Source organism: Lepidochelys kempii, chromosome 1 (genome assembly GCF_965140265.1).
Source record: "Lepidochelys kempii isolate rLepKem1 chromosome 1, rLepKem1.hap2, whole genome shotgun sequence".
NCBI lineage: Eukaryota > Metazoa > Chordata > Testudines > Cheloniidae > Lepidochelys > Lepidochelys kempii.
Window position 1 is genome coordinate 329,869,380 of NC_133256.1, and position 23,478 is coordinate 329,892,857.

The window sequence follows — 23,478 nt, forward strand, 5'->3', positions numbered from 1 at the left end:
GATTCAACCTGTTAATATATGAATTAACTAAAGTGACATATTAAGGTTATTACAAGAAATTAATTTGATGCTGCAAAATTATTGCAATGTATCTGCCTAGCACAATAATGTGACATATTAAGGTTATTACAAGAAATTAATTTGATGCTGCAAAATTATTGCAATGTATCTGCCTAGCACAATAATGTGATTATTGCTAAATAAATCCCTATATGTTAGTACTCATATTAGTGTGTGTTTTGTTTTTTAAACATTAAAAAAAAACAGGAGAGAGAAGGGGAGGAAGGTTATTGTGTATAAAAAACTGTTCTGTCTGTACTTATAGTAATCAAATAAAGACGAGATGGTCTAAGCATTAGAAAAGAATTAGCATACACAGAGTGTATCATTATCATATTAAAAGTTAACATGTCAAGCTGAACACCCAAAATTAGAGGCCTCCTTATAGAATTCAGTAACAAAGGCCAAATCCCTTAGAAATTCTAGGATTTTCCTTTTGCATTGCATGGTTTCTCTCCCTCACACACAGGCTTGTCTGTGGAATGGTATACCACTATACCACTCCACATATTTAGCCCATCCACCAAAATAGTCCTTTCGGCTACTCCCAAAGCTCCTAAAAACAGTTTCTCTCTGCTTCCTGAAATTACAGTGAAATGGTGCACCACAGTGCCTGGTAGTGTGTGCCAGATTACAGCAAAGCCATTTAGGTACTTTACAGAAAATTACAGGGATTTCAGAGACATTTTTTTCCAGTAGGGGACTTATCCTGCAACCTTTAATCATGTGGGTAATCCATTGTCTTTATTTGGACTTCAGGACTGAAGCCTATGAGTGGCAAGAGTGCTGAGGAGAAGAATTGTAACAACAGCAGGACATGACATTCATTCAGAACAAATCATAATGGTTTGTCTAGTTACTGCAGTGAATTTGAGATCAATATATATTTTTTTGTATTGTGAAAAAACAAAAAGTCTATAGCAACTGTGATTCACATTAGTGCTGATTTGAACTTTTCTCCACAAATGTTTTCCCTCAGGATTTATGGGAATGGGACATGTTTGTCCTCAGAGACTTCCCTCCAGCCATTAATATGAGGTAATTGTTTGGCCATTCTGTGTTTGTTTCCGTCTTAATGGCGTGTGTCTAATCAAAGAATTGGAACATTGACAAGGCAGTGACATAAAAGGCAGGTGATAAGCTGTGGTCTCTGCTTATTATATGGCAACTTGCTTATTTTACTGCTCCTTGTCCACCTTTCTGCCCCATCTCCCAGTTGTTGATTCATTAACACTTTGCATCTTGTCATAATCTGAACCGTGAGCTCTCTGGGCCAGGAACTTTTTACTGCATGTCTGTTCAGCATTTGGCATAATAAAGCACTGATCCTTCACTGGTGCCTCTAGGTGCTACTCCACTACACATAAGTAAAACCTAATAATTAATGGCAGAATCCCTAGCAATGCACAGAACTTTTAAAAGTCAGTAGCCACTCTCACCATTCATGAAAGTAATAGCAGTATGTATGTGCATGTGTACTTAGCATTTCATCTGTAAGAGAGTTTATAAAAAATAATTAATGACAGTACCTCTGAGGTAGACAGGTAAGAGTTTGTATTCCCATTTTACAGATGAGGAGTGGATTGTCCATTCCCTCACACCAATTTTACACCATTGACTTCACTGGAGTTACTCCAGAGGCCCAAGGCCCAATAAGGCCCAAGGACTCTGACAGGCCAGGATTAGAGATTGGAGTTCCTGACTCTCAGCCCTGATCTCAGACCACGAGGCCACATTCTTGTCCCTTTCTCTTGATGGGCCAGACTCTCTAAACTGGCCAAACATTGCTTGGCACAAGTCTTGATGGGAGGAAAGAAGCCACAGCTCCTCGTGGGATCCCCCTTAAAGGAGATACCTTGTCCTGAAGAGGGCTTTATGGAAGAGGTAATACATTTCCCCTTCGAGGGCTGTGGAGGAATGATGTGTTTCTCTCAGCTCCATTGCCCTAACTTCAACCTGCCCATATCTTCTGTAGACCACTCATTCTTCACTCACCTGGGATAGAATACAGACCAACACATTGACCTGCTGGGTCATAATGGTTCACATTCAAAACCTCCTAATTGATCAACATCATAGAAACCCAGCAGAGACCTCTGGTCAAACAAAGATTCCTGAACCATCCTCGAGCTCATCCCAGCTCCATGAGATGTGGGTCTGATGTCAGCTCTCACAGGGACTCATAATAATGATTTCTTTGCTAGACATTGGAAATATCATATACTCCAGTTTATTATTCCGAGAAAGGCAACACTCCCATTACAGTCAGTAAGACCGGAGTAAGGATGAGAGAGAATCAGATCCTTAAAGCAATATTTTAAGAGTGCACCTTGAGTTTGTGCAGAAGTTGTACAATGCACATATCACCTTTGGTTCTTTTACATATTGCCTCTCTTCATACATTCTTCTACTCCACCTTTCTGCTTCTTAAAAAAGAAAATAAGCATTATGTGTTCTAGATATAAAAGGATTTCATGCCAGTGGTGGTTCTCTTGCTGGGGAATCAGGACACAACCCACTCAGAAAAAAGAGGAATCAAAATAAATTTGCCCCTAGTTGTGTGTGCTGCACTCACCTGCTAATTTAACCAGAACTCATTCTTATAACCTAGACGAACGCAGGGCAAGCAGAGGCTGTTGCTGTGTAGCATACATTCCACCGGAGGTCTCCAAAGCTATAGCCGAAAGGATTCAAGGAAAGTGTTCTCACAGCATGAACAGCAGCACAACCAGCCCCAGCACTGTAGATGCCCCTTACTTATGGCCTGGCGCCAAGAGGAATTTAGCATGTGGAGCTCCCAATGGGTGACAATCACCTCTGTGCCTATGACAAGCACAAGAGTTATTCATCACTTAAGCACTTGTGCAGGCCCCGTGTGCAGCAGAGACTTTCACCCTTCGAGAACATCCACTGTTACATAACATTTGATTTTTTAAAAAATACAAGGGACATGTGCAATTATGCTTCAAGACGTAACCCATCCAATACCAGACGGGAGTCAGGGATAAAGTTTCCCTGTGGGCAGGTCATACCATCATGCTCTATTATGGAGTTCCTTGCATCTTCTTCTGGAGCATCTCGTATTGGTTTCTGGGCGATAGGATGCGGGAGTAGATGGACTGATCCAGTATAGCACTTCCTAATCCTAGGACACCAATGGGAGTTTCCAGGTGCTCAAGATCAAGCCTTTAATGAGGCTCTGTATGTTTCAAGGGCAAGTTGCTGTGTCTCAGTTAATGTGCTTGCAGCTGGAGGGTTAAATAGCAAATTAAACACGTTTGATCTAAAATCACAGTACCAATTAAACTTAGTGGGACATGCTGAAATGTTGAAAAGGCAGCTTGGGGAGGGGGAGAGGGGGCTCTCTTAATATTAACTTTTTTAAAATTTGCAACAAAATTCAAATTAAACTGAATATATATACAAAAAAGTCTACAAACTTTAAAGTCACGATGAAACTTTAAAGCGGTTGGTGTGGACTTTTGAATACATTAAGTGTATTAGCCAGTACATATATGTTAGGTGTAGTATACACAACATTAATAGGTATTACTTGCATGGTATTAATATAATATACATTCTATATATGGGTCGGGAAGTTATATTAAATGAATGTTTTATGCTTTCTTCACAACTCTGTTTACCCATGTGAAGCATCCTTCAACACTTTGGAAAATAGGAACCTTGTTAAAGCAAAGATGCATAAATACTTTGTACCGAATACAGTTGGGGAGTACTTTGAAGTGGGATGTAGTATTCAGAATAAGATATGTAAAAGTGTAGGGATGTACCTTCGCAGACCAGTAGCTGAAATGCTAGTATCCAAAACCAAGATAAGGAAGGTCCAGAACAACAAGTTAAGGAACTTGTACAAACTGGTGAGTTGGACTTTAACGAAGCATAAAAAGTTTTGTAACTTGTAAAATCATCTATAAATATTACTAGCTGAAATGTGTATCTTTGAAGCACACCTTCAGTGTAAGAGGAACAAGCTGTGAAAATTTGCTTCCTGGATGGAGGGTACATGTTATCTCCTTTTCATATAGTACTGTTTTGTCTTTAGACAAACCGTGTAGCTAAGTTCAGTTATTTGGTCTCTTCTTTTTAAGAACAAATTGTGGGTGTACTCAAGCCAGTGACCCTCCACTTGGTAAGGCAACTCCCATTTTTTCATATGCTGTGTATTTATACCTCCCTACTGTATGTTCCCCTCCATGCATCTGATAAAGTGGGTTTTAGCCCACGGAAGCTTATGCCCAAATAAATTTGTTAGTCTCTAAGGTGCCACTAGGTCTCTTCGTTGTTCAAGCCATTGGTTCACTTCAAATCAACAAGTGTAAATAGTTGGGAGCCCTCTAGTGGACACCTCTGTCTCCTGTTTGAGTAGCTATGCCCTGCCAAAGCTGCAGTGTAGATATGTAGCTAGGTCTTCTGTATTTGTGCATAGTTAGACTCCAGTTGGACTCCAACTGCCTGTGTGGTTATTCCCCTTTTTGTAATGTTTTGTAAAGAGGAAGGACACAATGTCATATAATAGGGTTGGGTTAAACCCAGTGTATGAAACAATTAACTGAAACCAAAGCAGGGACTTCAGGAGCTGCACCTGGACCACTTTTGTTATAGTTACAGAACTGGGGTGCTGATTCTGACTTTCACACTAGTTTTAGACTGGTGTTACTCCACTGAGTCCAATGGAGTTATTTCAGATCTACACTGGTGTACGAAAGAGTAGAATTTCTGTTCATGGACTTAAAAGCAGGTGGGATGAAGTCTTTGTAGTACTCTAAAGAATAACAGCGAGGTGCCAATGTATTTCATAGGAAAAGAGTACAGGCCTCTTTAAATAGTTTGTGAGACCTCTAGTGGGGCTTACTATGGTCTATGTTGCAGAGCCACCACAAACTTGTCAGAGTAGCAGTAGGTATGTAGTACACATCTCTGTGTTTATATAATAAACATATTTATTTGGGACCACACTGTGCCCATGTGGTTTCTTCATATTGTTTGTAGTTTTTAAAGAACAAAAGACAACAATTGGCTACACCCCAAAGTAAATCTTTAATCTAATTACAATGTGTATGGAGTAGGAGGGATGATGATTTAGCACCAGGGCATAAGCAAACAATTCTTTGTGGTAAGTGTTCTCATTATCACATGTCCTCCCAGCTGGTCTGATTTCCCTGCTTCTCCTGCAGTGATGTCTCAGCAAAACTCTAGCATTTGGCCACAGAGCAGTTCATAGAATAGAATCATAGAATATCAGGTTGGAAGGGACCTCAGGAAGTCATCTAGTCCAACCCCCTGCTCAAAGCAGGACCAATTCTCAATTTTTGCCCTAGATCCCTAAATGGCCCCCTCAAGGATTCTCAATCTCAAACTCACAATCCTGGGTTTAGCAGGCCAATGCTCAAACCACTGAGCTAGTTCTTTCAGTTAGTTAGCCCATGTTCATTTCCCACTTCTGTGCCTCCTTCTGACATGCACAAAAAAGTGAATATTCATCGAGCTGCAGGAAGACTCAGAATTGGAGGGGATGAAAAATACGGAATTTTGAAATAAAACACAGGGACAAATTATTTGCAAAAATGTTTGCGAGAAATGTCCCTGTTTTTCAACCTGGGATGCAGCTGTGGGGGTAGCAGAGTCACAGGGCTGTAGGAAGCACAGAGGAGGAGGGGAGCCCTTGCTAAGGATAGCCTGTGCCCAGGGAGCATTGCAGAAAAGAACACCCATTTTAAGGGCTACGGCAGGCATGCATGAGACTCTTTTTTTTTTACGCTTAATTAGAAGAGTTACATTTTCATAGCGCAGTTTTGAGAGTTCCACCTTCAAAAGGTCTCATTTCAGTACAAATGCAACTCTTCTGTAGTCCTGAAATCACTCATTTCCAAAACCTCTGACTCAGCACTAAATCTCAGCTCAGAATCAACTCTTCCCTTTCTGATGCAAACAGTACTTGAAAGCCAGGTTCTTCTACGGACAACAGCAAACTCAAGGGCCAGTCTCTGTGCCCTTGGACAGTTTTTGCTAATTACCGATACAGCAATACAAGGAGAATATTATCAGGCATGTACAACTATCTTGAGAACAGTTCTGGAGCCATGCATACTAGACGCATACTTTGGGAATAATGATAACATTCAACCAATAAAATACCTTTTAATGGTATTTCATCTATTCTAAACCTAGTGCTTAGTAGATCTGATGGTGCCCTGGAAGAAATAATTGACAGAATGGAATGTTTAGAATGGGTTGAAAATTTTCCTAGAAAACAGTTTTCATTGGAAAATGTTGATTCAACAGACATGCAACATGCTGTGACAGAGCAGAGAAACCCCACACCAGCAGAGAAAGGGTTAAAGAGAGCCTGTGGGTCCAGCTAGCCCTGCCCCGCTCTACCTGCAGCCATCCTCAGGACTGGAGGGGGAAGAAAAGGAGAGAACCTGACGCAGTTCAGGGCTAACAGGCAAATATTTGGGAATATGTAAATATTTGTGATCAAATAATAAGTATCCAATAAAAATAGCCAGCAATATTCTGAGCCCACCTGAATCCTTCCCAACGTCATTATTCTCAGGAAGACTGGCTAAATATTGGAAACATTTCTTTGAAATTCTTTTAGCTAGATTATGCTATCTGACCTAAATTAGGTGAATCTTAGGGAGGGTTAAGGTGTCCACTGTATATTTCAAAGTGTGTTCTTTAAATATCTATTTATTTAAGAAATACTTCATTAGAGCAGCCACAATGAAAATAAAAGATGGGCTTCTACTCTGATTTCCTGCATAAGACAAGATGCAAAATTACAGCCAGTTACTGTATTGAGTCATTTTGTATTAAGTTACTGTATTAAATCATCCAGTAACTAGTGTTTGACAAAAGCATATCTTCAAACACAAGTTATTGGACTAGATCTGTACCCAGGCTTCTCCAAAGTTCAGTAGCATTTGGAGCCAGGGCTTTGTTTATGCCCATCTCTGGTGTAAATGAGTGCTGTGCACCAGCCAAAGTTGAGCTCCAAGGTAGAGATGAGGTGCAACTAAAAAGTGCAAACTATATCTTATCTGACGTGTGTACCTCAGTAAGAATAAGGGAGGGTGATTGGTGCTGACCTTATTAAAATATAAAGAGATGAATTCCAATATGTGTATTGCTTGATTGAAAAAACAGAAGTCCATAGTATGTACATGTTAATGCATTTATAGCAAATCATGATACATTTTTGATTTGAAGCTCTGCTTTTGGGCTGACCAATTAATACCTCCTTGTCCGGTGTTATATTTTTAAATAGGCCTCTTGTTTGTCGTCTCCCTAGGTGATCTATCAGGATTGGACAGACCTACAGGGAAATTCTCCAGGGGCACTTAAGGCTTGTAGTACTCCCAAGACCTGGCAAAGCAGTGGCAAATGAAGTGCAGATCCATTTTTTCTGTCGACCCAAGTCCTTGCTGTATGGGGTCCTAAAGTTGAAGAGAGTTTAGCTCCTCAGCTCTACCAGAGGGTCCCACTGCTGGAGAAGGAGGTGGAGAAGGTAAGGATTTAGGTGGGGTGGGAGCCAGCCTCGATTGCACTGTTTCCTCATATTTGATTTCTGCTCACTACCAAGTTATACATTTGGAGTATGGTCTGAGAATACTCCATAATGACACCCTACATTCAAACACAAGAGACAGCAAATGTTAGGAAGGTAGTGTGTTTGTCAGGCCAACCCCTGAGGCAACTGCACCTATCAAACAATCACAGTAGGAAGCGTTAGCAATGATCTGGCTCAGCTTCATGCATTTCCAAGTACCTCATGCTTGGATGAAAGCTGCATTCTGACCACATACAGTGTGATTCAACTCTTGTAATTATTGCCAGCAAATGCAACTAAAGCCAACCTGTTCACTACCAGCGATGTAGTCAGACATGAATACGAAACACCCATTGCTCAGGTTTCTGCACTGGCAGTCTGCTGGCTCCTGGTGCAATTCCAGGTGCCTGTTGCTCTCTCCAAAGCTGTGAATGGTGTGGGGCTCAGCTATGTGAGATACTACCTCTAACCATATACCCTACCACTGCAGTTAAGATCAGTCCGGGAGCGTTTGCTAGCAGAACTTAAGCTTAAACACTCCAGTCCCAATTTAGAAATGATCAGAGTGTGTCCTTCTCTGGCTCCCGCTGGAGGCATCAGTGCCCTGACCTTCCCCACCCTCTGATCAAGGAAAACCCACTCTCATCAGGCTACCACATGACTTTAGTGCTCCAGAGGCCCAGAAGAGCTAGGAGGAGACACTGGCCAACTGGGAGCCAACAGGCCAGTTAAAAAGGCTTGCCTGCTGCTTGTCATGGGCAGTGTGGAGTGAGGAGGAGGTTCAGAGGAGGTTTTCTTCATTGCTAGCCCCGAACCCCAGGGCCAGGTCAGAACTTGCCGTGGGGGTGTTTTTGTTTGCTTAAAGGCAGACAGCCAGATTCTGAGTTTTGTTAACCATTCAGAGACTGATGCTGAGCTTTTGGCACTGACTGCCCTGCTTCGAGCAGGCAGCCTCAACCCATGACTAATGCAGGAAGTGTCTGCAACACCACACTTGGCCCTGCAGGAGGTGCTATGGAACAGCCCTACCTGTGGCAGCCCTACCTACACCCTACTGTATCCTATGCTTTCTTAAGCCCTCATGTTGGTTACTTTATTCTATACCTTTTTACCCCCCACCCCTCTGGTTCCTTTATTTACTACAATTCTACCTTTCTACCCCTTCGATGTGAAAATTACAGCATGTTATGCCCACATTCCAATGTGTCACGATCAGCACATATAACTAAGAATTTAGCTGATACACCCAGGCTCTGCCTGGAAGTATGGCTTCCTCTGCTGAGGGCCGTGCTTTTAGAATATGCTCCCCTTAGAAGTCCATTGAGGCACGATGCAGACGCATGCATATTTTGATTAGCTTTTTATTAAATGGTTTTTGTGACCCTTATTTTTGTGCTTGAACTTGCATTCCTCAGCCCCTGCAGCTAAGCTGATTTAGGTCCTATGCTTATTAGTAATAAACCATCCTAAATACAGGTTTCAGAGTAGCAGCTGTGTTAGTCTGTATTTGCAAAAAGAAAAGGAGGACTTGTGGCACCTTAGAGACCAACAAATTTATTTGAGCATAAGTTCTCGTGAGCTACAGCTCACTTCATCGGATGCATTCAGTGGAAAATACAGTGAGGAGAGTTATATACACGGAGAACATGAAACAATGGGTGTTACCATACACACTGTAACCAGAGTGATCAGGTAAGGCGAGCTATTACCAGCAGGAGAGTGGGGTGGGGGGGAACCTTTTGTAGTGATCATCAAGGTGGGCCATTTCCAGCAGTTGACAAGAACGTCAAAGGAACAGTGGGGCGGGAGGGCTGGGGGGATAAACATGGGAAAATAGTTTTACTTTGTGTAATGACCCATCCACTCCCAGTCTCTATTAAGCCTAAGTTAATTGTATCCAGTTTGCAAATTAATTCCAATTCAGCAGTCTCTCGTTGGAGTCTGTTTTTGACGTTTTTTTGTTGAAGTATCCTAAATTCGTTTCTTTTGAAAAAAGAAAAGGAATTTCTAAACATTTTAGAATTTTCCTTTAATTAAAATTTATTTTTAAAGTTTGAAAATGCAGCTCCGGCTATCTGCGTTCTGTCCCACAGGTGCCTGAGCTGCTGATGCTGCCCCTCCTGGGACAGGGGAACATCTGGCAGATCCCTTCCAGCAAAGATGAAATCCACTCCCCCTGCACGGAAGCTGAGGATTCAGGCTCTGTGCAGGTGGAATGCAGAGTATCTCAGGTGATAAAATCCAGACTCTCAGCCAGAGTGAGAGGCTGCGTATGCCCCTTCATAGCTACTGTTCAATTCTATGGGCTGGAATAGCATTTGCTATTCCCCTCTGTGCCCGGAGTACGAGGCCACTGAATCCATATAGATGTGAATGTGCAGCCCCTCCTCAGGCCTGCCCTACTGTGGCTTTCCATGCCGGACTACGCAGACCCAGAGACCCTTTTGTAGCACACAAGGGGCGTGCAGGCAGCCTTGTTGACTGCTCTGCTATAGACCCTCATCTGCTGTGAGGCCTCAGTGGTGTTAAGAGAGACCCTGGTGTTGTTCCTCCTAACCAGGGTGTATTTCATCCTTAGTGACAACCCAGTGCATACTCTGGTCAGCGCTTTGTTGCTCCTCTTTGCCACATTCCTCCTTATTTCTCCTTGTTCCTCCTTTCCCCTTTTTTCTACCACTTGCTGCTTTCTTTGCTATTCTACCTTCTACTTTTTGGGCAAACAGGCCAGTTCTCCCAAGCACTGCTCATGTGACCTACAGTACTCATAGCATGTGATCTATAAAATTAATACTAGAAACCTGTAAGAGGAATAGTTTCTGACCCACTGAGGTTTTGGTCATGACTGCCCTATAAAATCGTATCTTAAGGGTTTTTTTTGTTGAAATTCAAAACATCCGGAGCTGCTACTTCCCCTTTTGTGCAGATGGGAGAAGTCTTGGCTCCACTTCCCACTGTTTACCAGTCATGATATCTGCATCAGTGTATCAGAAGAAATCCCCATGCTAAAAATGACACCTTCATTTCCTGTGTAGAGATATCATCATAGGTAGGTCATTTGCCCAAGGTCAAGCAGCAGGTCTGTGGCAAAGTCAATGGCTGAAACTAGATTTCCCAGCTCCTTGACTTGTGCCTTAAGTTTGTTCCTACTTCTATTCAAGTCAATGGAAAAATTCCTACTGATGTTGATTAATTTAATCAATTTAATAGTATACATTAAATAGTAATCAATAATTAGATAAATTCATGGAGGACAGGTCCATCAATGGCTATTAACCAAGATGGTCAAGAATGCAACCCCATCCTCCGGGTGTCCCTAAACCTCTGACTGCCAGAAGCTGGGACTGGATGACAGGGGATGGATCACTTGATAATTGTTCTATTCTGTTCATTCCCTCTGAAGCATCTGTCACTGGCCACTGTTGGACCACAGGATACTGGGCTAGATGGACCATTGGCTTGACCCAATATGGCCATTCTTATGTTAATGGTATAGGAACAAGCTCTTAGTCACTAGACCATGGTTCTTCGGAATGGTACACACAGACTTGGAGACACACACAAATTCCCTCCACCAAAATATCACTTGATTGTTATTTATATTGAAAGCGTGCTGATAAATAAACTTGTGCTGGCCAGACTTTCATATAATCATTGAATTAGAGCAGTGGTTCCCAAACTTGTTCCGCCGCTTGTGCAGGGAAAGCCCCTGGCAGCCTGCCAGGGGCTTTCCCTGCACAAGCAGTCGAACAAGGTTCTGAAGATTCAGAGCAGGCTGCGCAGCGGGGACAGGAGGACGGTGAAGAAATTTGGCAACAAGTGACCTCCAGAGAAGAAGGGGGAACGTCCATGTACCAGCAACGCAGATACAGGTAAGTAACTGTTTTCATGTTCTCTCCACAGGTACCATTGCGGGGAGTGGCCCAGATTGTACGTCTGGCGGAAGGGAGCAGAAGGAGACTCCACCAGTTGAAAGGCATGAGATGCACTGTCCTAAGGTTGGGGGTTCCACGACCCCACTCCCAAGAGAAGGAGGCGGGTGGTGGTGGTCGGGGACTCTCTCCTCAGGGGGACTGAGTCATCTATCTGCTGCCCTGACCGGGAAAACAGAGAAGTCTGCTGCTTGCCAGGGGCTAAGATTCGCGATGTGATGGAGAGTCTGCCGAGACTCATCAAGCCCTCGGATTGCTACCCCTTCCTGCTTTTCCACGTGGGCACCAATGATACTGCCAAGAATGACCTTGAGCGGATCACTGCAGACTACGTGGCTCTGGGAAGGAGGATAAAGGAGTATGAGGCGCAAGTGGTGTTCTCGTCCATCCTCCCCGTGGAAGGAAAAGGCCGGGGTAGGGACCGTCGAATGAATGGCTACGCAGGTAGTGTTGGAGAGAAGGCTTTGGATTCTTCGACTGTGGGATGGTGTTCCAAAAAGGAGGAGTGCTAGGCAGAGACGGGCTCCACTAAACGAAGAGGAGAGGGAAGAGCATCTTTGCGAGCAGGCTGGCTAAGCTAGTGAGGAGGGCTTTAAACTAGGTTCACTGGGGGAAGGAGACCAAAGCCCTGAGGTAAGTGGGGAAGCAGGATACCAGGAGGAAGCACGAGCAGGAGCGTGTGAGAGGGGAGGGCTCCTGCCTCATACTGAGAATGAGGGGCGATCAGCGGGTTATCTCAAGTGCCTATATACAAATGCACAAAGCCTGGGAAACAAGCAGGGAGAACGGGAGGTCCTGGCAAAGTCAGAGAATTGTGATGTGATTGGAATAACAGAGACTTGGTGAGATAACTCGCATGACTGGAGTACTGTCATGGATGGGTATAAACTGTTCAGGAAGGACAGGGAGGCCAGAGAAGGTCGGGGAGTTGCACTGTATGTAAGGGAGCAGTATGACTGCTCAGAGCTCAAGTATGAAACTGCAGAAAAACTTGAGAGTCTCTGGATTAAGTTTAGAAGCGTGAGCAACAAGGGTGATGTTGTGGTGGGAGTCTGCTATAGACCACCGGACCAGGGGGATGAGGTGGACGAGGCTTTCTTCCGGCAAGTCGCAGAAGCTACTAGATGGCACGCCCTGGTTCTCATGGGCGACTTCAATCATCCTAATACCTGCTGGGAGAGCAATACAGCGGTGCACAGACAATCCAGGAAGTTTTTGGAAACTGTAGGGGACAATTTCCTAGTGCAAGTGCTGGAGGAACCAAGTAGGCGCGGAGCTCTTCTTGACCTGCTGCTCACAAACCAGGAAGAATTAGTAGGGGAAGCAAAAGTGGATGGGAACCTGGGAGGCAGTGACCATGAGATGGTCAAGTTCAGGATCCTGACACAAGGAAGAAAGGAAAGCAGCAGAATACGGACCCTGGACTTCAGAAAAGCAGACTTTGACTCCCTCAGGGAACTGATGGGCAAGATCCCCTGGGCGAATAACATGAGGGGGAAAGGAGTCCAGGAGAGCTGGCTGTATTTTAAAGAATCCTTATTGAGGTTACAGGGACAAACCATCCTGACGTGTAGAAAGAATAGTAAATATGGCAGGCGACCAGCTTGGCTTAACAGTGAAATCCTTGCTGATCTTAAACACAAAAAAGAGGCTTACAAGAAATGGAAGATTGGACAAATGACCAGGGATGAGTATATAAATATTGTTCAGGCATGTAGGAATGAAATCAGGAAGGCTAAATCACACCTGGAGTTGCAGCTAGCGAGGGATGTTAAGAGTAACAAGAAGGGTTTCTTCAGGTATGTTGGCAATAAGAAGAAAGCCAAGGAAAGTGTGGGCCCCTTACTGAATGAGGGAGGTAACCTAGTGACAGAGGATGTGGAAAAAGCTAATGTACTCAATGCTTTTTTTGCCTCTGTCTTCACGAACAAGGTCAGCTCCCAGACTACTGCACTGGGCAGCACAGCATGGGGAGGAGGTGGCCAGCCCTCTGTGAAGGAAGAAGTGATTCGGGACTATTTAGAAAAACTGGATGTGCACAAGTCCATGGGGCCGGTTGTGTTGCATCCGAGAGTGCTAAAGGAATTGGCGTATGTGATTGCAGAGCCATTGGCCATTATCTTTGAAAACTCATGGCAATCGGGGGAAGTCCCGGAAGACTGGAAAAAGGCTAATGTAGTGCCCATCTTTAAAAAAGGGAAGAAGGAGGATCGTGGGAACTACAGGCCGGTCAGCCTCTCCTCAGTTCCCAGAAAAATCATGGAGCATGTCCTCAAGGAATCAATTCTGAAGCACTTAGAGGAGAGGAAAGTGATCAGGAACAGTCAGCAAGGATTTACCAAGGGCAAGTCATGCCTGACTAATCTAAATGCCTTCTATGATGAGATAACTGGTTCTGTGGATGAAGGGAAAGCAGTGGACATGTTATTCCTCGACTTTAGCAAAGCTTTTGACACGGTCTCCAATTGCCCAAATATACTCTCTTTGTACTTTCTGATCAGGTCCTGCGATATCAGAATGTGGCCTCTCCTTTTCTCTTCAGCAGCCCTGTAACAATGGCCCTCTAAGGGCTGTGCTCAAAGTTTGCCTATCGAGACCACTAACTCCCCATAATGCTGGACCCACAGTCTGCCTCTCATATATATGGACTTCTCTTGGTGATATCATAAGGTTAAGAACATAACATAAGAACGGCCATATTGGATGAGACCAATGTCCATCTATCCTAGTATCCTGTCTTCCAATAGTGGTCAGTGCCAGGTGCTTCAGAGGGAATGAACAGAACAGGTTATCGTCGAGTGATCCATCTCCTGTTGCCTATTTCCAGCTTCTGGCGAACGGAGGCTAGGGACACCATCCCTGCCCCTCCTGGCTAATAGCCATTGATGGACCTATCCTCCATGAACTTATCTAGTTCTTTTTTTAACTCAGTTATAGCCTTCATTAATTTGGATCCACCACATTTTGGGTGAAATTCACCCCCTCACTACAAAGCTTATGCCTTGCTTGGGTCTTGAAAATAAATGGAGCTTAGTTCAGTCCTGTGTCCTAGAAAGCAAAAGAAGACAAGCACACACAAAAGGGGAAAGATAAGAATAGCAAAGATAGAAAATGAAGCTTAAGTCTCTGGTGTTGACTTTCACTTGCAGCCTCACTGTTGGAAAAACACAAGCACAGCATATCATCTTGTCAGCCACACCAAGACCTGGCAAATTTATACCAAGGCTGTTTGGGCTATTGCTTTTAGCTGCCTCTCTGGTCATAGGCTTACAGCAGGATTGCAAAATATAGTCTTGGCTGGCTAAGCCAGACTTTTATTAGACAGAAGGCAAAAAGAAAGGGATAGGAAAGAATAGAAATAAGATGGGGGGAAGAGAAAGGACACACTGGGAGCGGGGGGAGAAGATGTGACAGGGTCTTACATGCCAGGTGGTGTTCAGGAGTCAGCCTGAGCCACTGGAGGTGGTGACATCATCTGCATCCCTCACTTTGCCCTGGTTCAGTCAGAACATCTCTCAGGATCAGGATGACGAAGGCACAATTGTGTCATGCTGAATCCCAGGGTCCCAGGAGGTGGTCGGGGTAGCAGCCATGAGGGTGAAGCTTGGTCCTTCCCCTTTACACTTAACCCTTTACATATTCAAAACAAGGGAATGACTGGGGGAGGTAGAGAAAGTTGAAAGCAGAGAGGGGAATAGTTCTTGGGGGCAGAGAAGGAGCTAATAGAGAAGGTGGCAAAATAAGTTATTTGAGGAAGAAGAGGAGGAGATCTTGGGGTAGAGAAGGGCAAGTTGTTTGGTACAGTGAAGCTGGCAAAAAGGGAAGCTATTGGGGGCATATATTTACAATCTTGGCAACAATGGAATGTACAAAGACTTCATTAAAGTGGCCTACGTGAGCTTGTTCTCCAAACCTATAAATCTAGATAAATGTGTCACTAGTTGGAAGCATCTTAAGTTTCAGCAAAGTTGACTACCAGACTCACTGTGAAGCCTTCCTTTCAGTTAGTTTAAATATATCTAATCCTATCTCCAGGGGTTTTCCCCATAAGAATAATCACCCCAATACAAATAAATAATTACATACTGGACTGACAATAACATCGATCCATGAAGCCAACCCTACCAAATCCTTGTATGTCGTCACACTCTCCTTCAGCCAAACCCTTCCCCAAACAGCCAGGAAATGAAGTGGGTTTTGCTGCATGACCATGATGTTAAAAAGGTCTCTGTTGGACTACAGCTACAAACACATAAATTGAGTTCCTCTCCCTGTTTATCAGATGTGAGCTCAATCCCTTGACCAACCCTCCCTCTCTCTTGCTTTCTCATTCTCATCACCATGGTATCCGCATGCTGCCTGCTCATGCCATATGCTGTTTCTAGCAGTTTAGGGAGCCTTGTTTGGCTATTACCTCGTTTTGCATTGTTGTGGTTTCTCATTTTAATCATCACTAGTGTTTCCTCCTCCTCTGAGTTGTCATGATGGAGTCTCTGTGCTTCAGAGTCAGTTGTGAGCTGTCATCGGCCACCTTCCTTGGTTGCAGAACAGCTAGACCTAAACTTCAGAGACTGTGGCTTCCTGTCCTTTGCTTAACACTGAAATCTGGCAGAGGGTGGCCTACGCCAGGCTGTATTTCTCTGCAACCCTTGCATAAAGGTAACACTCAGTAGTTATCAGTTCACTTCATTGTCCATGTATGGAATTGTTTCAGTAGCACTCACAGTTAGCAAATGTCTGTGTAATCAGTGAATTTTTATTTGACTATTTGCATTGCATTAATGCCTAGCAGCCCCTGCTGACATCACAGCCCCATTGTACTAGGCATTGTACAAATGGGTGAAAGCTAATCCCTGCCCCAGAAAGCTACCAGTCATACAACGTAGACAAAGGGTGGAAGAAAGAGATTACTACTTTCCCTTGTTTACAGATGGGAAACTGAGACACAATTGTTTACATACTGTGTTCCAATTCCTGAAGTCCTTGCTCCGCTTTTCTGATGTCCTTTCTCAGAGAAACTCCCATTGAGTAAGGATTGACTTTGCCCTACAATGTCCTTGTGGACTCTTACGAAGAGGATTCAGTTGTTCATTTTTAAACACTGTTATATTGCAGTAAAGCCTAGACCATGGGCACCATTTAGGTCAGGCAAGGGGGGAACTGTCCTCCTTCCCCCCCGTGCTTCCTATAGGCCCTGTCTTCCTGTACCTTGTCAATGAGAGAGAGAAACTGAGCTGCCGCTCCTCCTTTTATGGATCCCAAAGATTGTAAATGCTGACTGCCTGCTTAGACGGTAAACAACACACCCATTGGGGGAGCAGCACCGAGATACGGCACAGGGTCAGACTGCAGGGCTGGAGAGAATCAGGAAGGAAGCCTGATAAGACTTTTCCTGGGCATGTTTGTAAGTACCGTGCATGGCTCTCTGGAGAGCCCAGATCTCCAAAGGAAGCTTTTTAAACTAAAATCTATATGGAACCTATGGATACCCAGAGGGCTCTGAGATCCACTGCTCAGATTCACCAGTGAAATGCCTGAAGCTGGGTAAGAGAACGTGTTTCCCTTGCTCTCACCCACTTTCATTCCTGCCTCCTTATCCTGCACTGTGCAGCCCTCCCTTCTATCCTTCATGCCGTGTTTCCCACTGTTCCCCTAACCCCAGTGCTGTACACCTGCCATCCTTCCTGCAATGTGTCCCACCGTTCACCCTCAGTGTTTTTTCCCTCTGCTCTCAGCCACAACCTGCTTGGAGCAGTTTGCCCTACTCATGCTGGGGTTCCACTCTTCACACTCACTTTCTCATCTCTCCTCTGCTTGCTGGGACTGTTCCCCCTCTCTGTTCTCCCTTCCTGCTTGGATTACCTCCTCTTCACCCCTCCAAACTCTGGGGCTATTCTCCTTTGTCATCCCTCATTTTCTCTCTCTCTCTCTCTCTCTCTCTCTCTCTCTCTCTCTCTCTCTCTCTCTTTCTTTCACACACCCTTCCTATGCTAGGGAGGGGGGAGGAAAAAGAAAACATCCTGTGCAGGTGACTGAGTGGAGGCCAAAGGTACCAGCCACCTTTCTCCAAAGGAGATTGGATTTCAGGACTTCTTGGTTTTGCTTTATATTAAAAAGGGGCTTGTGGGTTAAGTTTTCAAACTGGATTTTCTATGGTTAGGCACCTAAATCCATGTTTAGACACCTAAATAAGGGCTTGACTTTCAGGGAGCATTCAGAACTTTCACCATCGTCCGTAGAAACTTCAGCTATTCAGCACCTCTGAAAATAACCTCACTTGCTTAGTTGCTGGAGTACAAACCCTGGTATCCAACTTAAGGCAACCTAATGTGAAACTATTGGCTTTACTTTAAAAAACAAAACTAAAAAACAGTTCTCCTTTGCACTCCCAGTTCCCCTAATTCAAAGGGACTCAGAGCTATGACTTTGCAGGACCCAAATCAGCAACCTCAGCATTTGTTTTCTTGCTCCGACTAGGGCAATGAATTCCAGAGCTGAGTAGCACATCAGTAAGAACACTCTGCCTCTACACGTTCAGACTGAAGGTCCATTAACAAAAGTAGCCCTGATGATCTTAAATGTTATGACTGAGCATAAGAAAAAAAGGAGGAAAGTGGTCTTTCAGCTAGTTATTATAGAGAGACAGAGAACAAAAGAACCAACAAACTCAAGGGTTCTATTTTATAATTTCATCAATTGCATTATTACTAAGTTCTTGCCTTGTTTCTTTAACAGGGTAAGCAAGAACAGCTCTCCAATATAGTAGGTTTGGGGAAGGATTGAGTTGGTGGTTGTCTGGAAGGACAAGAAGAGAGGAAGGAAAGGAACCCAAGTGAGAGCTGTGGTCAGCACAGGAGCTATACTGTTAGTTGAATTCATCTGTTAGAGTTTATAACTTGGTGACGATCCAGGTTCTTTAGATGCCATTGGAAAGAGGATAAATGGCAACACTAGAATCCAGTAACAAATGTCTGAACACTTTGGTTAAGATAAGCATGATTTGCACTAAATAAATATTTAACAAAGTATCGGAAAACAGAGCTTTGTGGCAACTCGGATTGCTTCTGCTCTCCATGAAGAAACAAACCTCTGAAAGCTCTGGCTGCGTGGTGGTTTTTATTAAAGGAGTAAACAAAATGTCAGAAAATCTAAACAGAAACCAAAAGCCCTATTTGCTACCAACCCTCCAGGCCCCCCTCCAGTCCCTGCTGGAGTGCCAGCAGTACAAATATGCATACATGGCTTCATCATCATGGATGCAAAACTATCCTTCCCAGACAGCCATGGCCAGTTAAATAATCAAGTAAATGTAAATTGTATCCATGTGTAGAAATGTGCTGAACTTAAAAGTTAGTAAACACTTTCAACAATCAGTTATATAGCTATTTAAGTTTGCTTTTCTCATGCAGCAGCAAACAATACCGAGTTGGATCATTTTTCAGCTAGTGTGCTTAGAAGTTTCTCTTCAACTGTAGGATTCAACCTTTTTTTTTTAAGCTATTCTCAGTTGGATTAACCAAGTTAAATTGTTTATCAGAAAAGTAGCAACACTAAATATATCCAATTTGACAGGTAAATGTATGGAAGTAGCGGGTAAGGTAATAACAAGAGGTATTGATGTTCTGTGTCTACAGAAAACATGATAGACAGGGAATGCAGCAAAGGAGTTGGGCTTAGATCACAGACAGCTGCAGCGGCACAGGAGCTAGCAAACAGAGCTGTAAACAGGGGAGTTTGAGTGGGAGTTCTGTTGGAGGAGAAGGTATTTGTGTTTGTTTGGTTTTGTATTGGTAGTATCTGTATGTGTAGAGGCTTGTAGGGGCTTTGTGCTGGGAGAGAAGCTGAGCCCTGATTAGGGGGCGGGGCTTCACTGACTAGGGGTCCTATAAAGGTAGCAGCCAGTCAGGCAGTGGCACAGGAGCTAGCAAACAGCTGTAAACAGGGGAGTTTGTGTGGGAGTTTGTCTTGTGGTGCTTGTGTGGGGTTTGGTTTTGCTGTGGGTGGTGGTGTTTTGGTGTGGTTTGTGTTTCCCAGATTAACAGGATTTAGGTGGGAAGGCTATGACAGATTCAGAGGTGGCAGTGGGAGTGACCCATGTAGCAGATGACACAATGAAGATGACTGGATGTGGAAGCTGTGGTATGTACATGATCCTGGAGGGGGCACCTGGTAAGAGTTTTGTCTGCATGAAATGCCGTCTGATAGAGCTGATGGAGGAAAAGATCAGAGGTTTGGAGATGCAGGTGGAAAGTCTGGTAGAGTTTAGGAAGGGGTTTGAGCAGATTATGGAGCAAAGACATGAGGTATCTGAAGGGAAAAGCTCAGACTTGCAGATGGAAGCAGGACTAGGGAATTCTGAGGGGAGACTGGGTGAGGAAAGTGGTCAGTGGAAGCATGTGACTAAAAGAACTAGGCAGAGGAAAAGACGGGCTAGTGAAGGAGAAATAGAGCTTCAGAATAGGTTTGCAGAGTTGGAAAATGAAGAAGGGGCTCAGCAGGTAGTCACTGAAGGTGACAGGGCAAGGAAGAAGAGAAGAGCGGTTAGTCCTATAGGAAAAGGGGAAGAGTTAATGGAGATTACACCAAATATGAGCCCCAGGAGGATACAGGATGGGTTAAAAAGGATTACAAGGGAGAATGGGAATGGAAAAAACTTGCAGCCAGAGGGAACAGGGGATAGACTGGAGAATAGCACCGTCACTAGGAAAAGGCAGGTCTATGTGATTGGGGACTCTTTACTGAGAAGAATAGATAGGCCTGTAACCAGAGCTGATCCAGAAAATAGGAGGGTGTGCTGTCTTCCAGGTGCTAAGATACGGGATGTAGACCTGAGGTTGAAAAGGATTCTAAAGGGAGCGGGAAAGAATCCCCTAATTATCCTTCATGTGGGAACAAATGATATGGCTAGATTCTCGCTGGAAAGTATTAAGGGAGACTATGCTAGGCTGGGGAGGACGCTTAAGGAAATTGAGGCTCAGGTGATCTTTAGTGGGATTCTGCCTGTTCCTAGAGAAGGGCAACAAAGGTGTGACAAGATTATGACTATCAATAGATGGCTTAGGCAGTGGTGCTATAAGGAGGGCTTTGGGATGTATGGCCATTGGGAGGCATTCATGGATAGAGGACAGTTCTCTCGGGATGGACTTCATCTGAGTAGGGAAGGAAATAGACTTCTAGGATGGAGGCTGGCACAACTGATTAAGAGAGCTTTAAACTAGGAATTTGGGGGAGATGGTTGGGAGATGTCCAGGTAATCTCCACGTCAGAATTTAGCATAGAGTGGAAAGAAAATGGAGTAAGAGTGGATACAGCTGTAGGTAGGAGGAAAGGCAGTGTAGATACAAGTCTAATAGGTTATACTGGTAGTAAAATAACCGTGCCTAATAGGGTACAGAATGTGAGTGAGGCCAAACAGCAAAAATTAAGATGTTTGTACACTAATGCAAGGAGCCTAGGTAACAAAATGGAGGAACTAGAGTTACTGGTGCAGGAAGTGAAACCAGATATTATAGGTATAACAGAGACCTGGTGGAATAATAGTCATGACTGGGCTACAGGTATTGAAGGGTATGTGCTGTTTAGGAAAGACCGAAATAAAGGTAAAGGTGGTGGAGTAGCACTGTATATCAATGATGAGATAGAATGTAAAGAAATAAGAAGCGATGAAATGGATATGACTGAGTCTGTCTGGGCAACAATTAAATTGGGGAAGAAAACTATTAGAGCCTCCCCTGGGATAGTGCTTGGGGTGTGCTATAGACTGCCGGGATCTAATTTGGATATGGATAGAGCCCTTTTTAATGTTTTTAATAAAGTAAATACTAATGGAAACTGTGTGATCATGGGAGACTTTAACTTCCCAGATATAGACTGGAGGACGAGTGCTAGTAATAATAATAGGGCTCAGATTTTCCTAGATGCGATAGCTGATGGATTCCTTCAGCAAGTAGTTGCTGAACCGACTAGAGGGGATGCCATTTTAGATTTGGTCTTGGTGAGTAATGAGGACCTCATAGAGGAAATGGTTGTATGGGATAATCTTGGCTCAAGTGATCATGAGCTAATTCAGTTCAAATTGAATGGAAGGATTAACAAAAATAAATCTGCAACTAGGGTTTTTGATTTCAAAAGGGCTGACTTTCAAAAATTAAGGAAATTAGTTAGGGAAGTGGATTGGACTGAAGAATTTATGGGTTTAAAAGGTAGAGGAGGCCTGGGATTATTTTAAATTAAAGCTGCAGAAGCTATCGGAAGCCTGCATCCCAAGAAAGGGAAAAAAATTCATAGGCAGGAGTTGTAGACCAAGCTGGATGAGCAAGCATCTTAGAGAGGTAATTAAGAAAAAGCAGAAAGCATATAGGGAGTGGAAGAAGGGAGGGACCAGTAAGGAAAGCTACCTTATTGAGGTCAGAATATGTAGGGATAAAGTGAGACAGGCTAAAAGTCAAGTAGAGTTGGACCTTGCAAAGGGAATTAAAACCAATAGTAAAAGGTTCTATAGTCATATAAATAGGAAGAAAACAAAGAAAGAAGAAGTGGGACCGCTAAAAACTGAGGATGGAGTGGAGGTCAAGGATAATCTAGGCATGGCCCAATATCTAAACAAATACTTTGCCTCAGTCTTTAATAAGACTAAAGAGGATCTTAGGGATAATGGTAGCATGATAAATGGGAATGAGGATATGGAGGTAGACATCACCATATCTGAGGTAGAAGCGAAACTCAAACAGCTTAATGGGACTAAATCGGGGGGCCCAGATAATCTTCATCCAAGAATATTAAAAGAATTGGCACAAGAAATTGCAAGCCCATTAGCAAGAATTTTTAATGAATCTGTAAACTCAGGGGTTGTACCATATGATTGGAGAATTGCTAACATAGTTCCTATTTTTAAGAAAGGGAAAAAAAGTGATCCAAGTAATTATAGGCCTGTTAGTTTGACATCTGTAGTATGCAAGGTCTTGGAAAAAATTTTGAAGGAGAAGGTAGTTAAGGACATTGAAGTCAATGGTAAATGGGACAAAATACAACATGGTTTTACAAAAGGTAGATCGTGCCAAACCAACCTGATCTCCTTCTTTGAGAGAGTAACAGATTTTTTAGATAAAGGAAACGCAGTGGATCTAATTTACTTAGATTTTAGTAAGGCGTTTGATACTGTGCCACATGGGGAATTATTAGTTAAATTGGATAAGATGGGCATCAATAGGAAAATTGAAAGGTGGATAGGGAATTGGTTAAAGGGGAGACTACAACGGGTCCTACTGAAAGGTGAACTGTCAAGTTGGAGGGAGGTTACCAGTGGAGTTCCTCAAGGATCAGTTTTGGGACCAATCTTATTTAATCTTTTTATTACTGACCTGGGCACAAAAAGTGGGAGTGTGCTAATAAAGTTTGCAGATGATACAAAGCTGGGAGGTATTGCTAAGGACAGGGATACCCTACAGGAGGATCTGGATGACCTTGTAAACTGGAGTAATAGGAATAGGATGAAATTTAATAGTGAGAAGTGTAAGGTCATGCATTTACGGATTAATAACAAGAATTTTAGTTATAAGCTAGGGACGCATCAACTAGAAGTAACGGAGGGGGAAAAGGACCTTGGAGTATTGGTTGATCATAGGATGACTATGAGCTGCCAATGTGATATGGCTGTGAAAAAAGCTAATGTCGTCTTGGGATGCATCAGGAGAGGTATTTCCAGTAGGGATAAGGAGGTTTTAGTACCGTTATATAAGGCACTGGTGAGACCTCACCTGGAATACTGTGTGCAGTTCTGGTCTCCCATGTTTAAGAAGGATGAATTCAAACTGGAACAGGTACAGAGAAGGGCTACTAGGATGATCCGAGGAATGGAAAACTTGTCTTATGAAAGGAGACTCAGGGAGCTTGGCTTGTTTAGCCTAACTAAAAGAA

General features: G+C 43.5%; 1 protein-coding gene across 5 annotated transcripts in view; it reads left to right on the forward strand.

Moving 5' to 3' along the window:
• Positions 1-11,421: 11,421 nt before the first annotated feature.
• Positions 11,422-23,478, forward strand: part of CD36 (CD36 molecule (CD36 blood group)) — a 72,891-nt gene continuing 60,834 nt past the window's right edge. For 2 of the 5 annotated variants that reach the window (XM_073328623.1, XM_073328624.1), the window contains exon 1: positions 16,990-17,106. The gene's annotated coding sequence lies outside the window, so the exon portion shown is untranslated. Of the gene's footprint in view, positions 11,503-16,889; positions 16,967-16,989; positions 17,107-23,478 lie in introns of those variants that run through there. The other 3 variants (XM_073328625.1, XM_073328627.1, XM_073328626.1) reach the window with 3 other exon arrangements.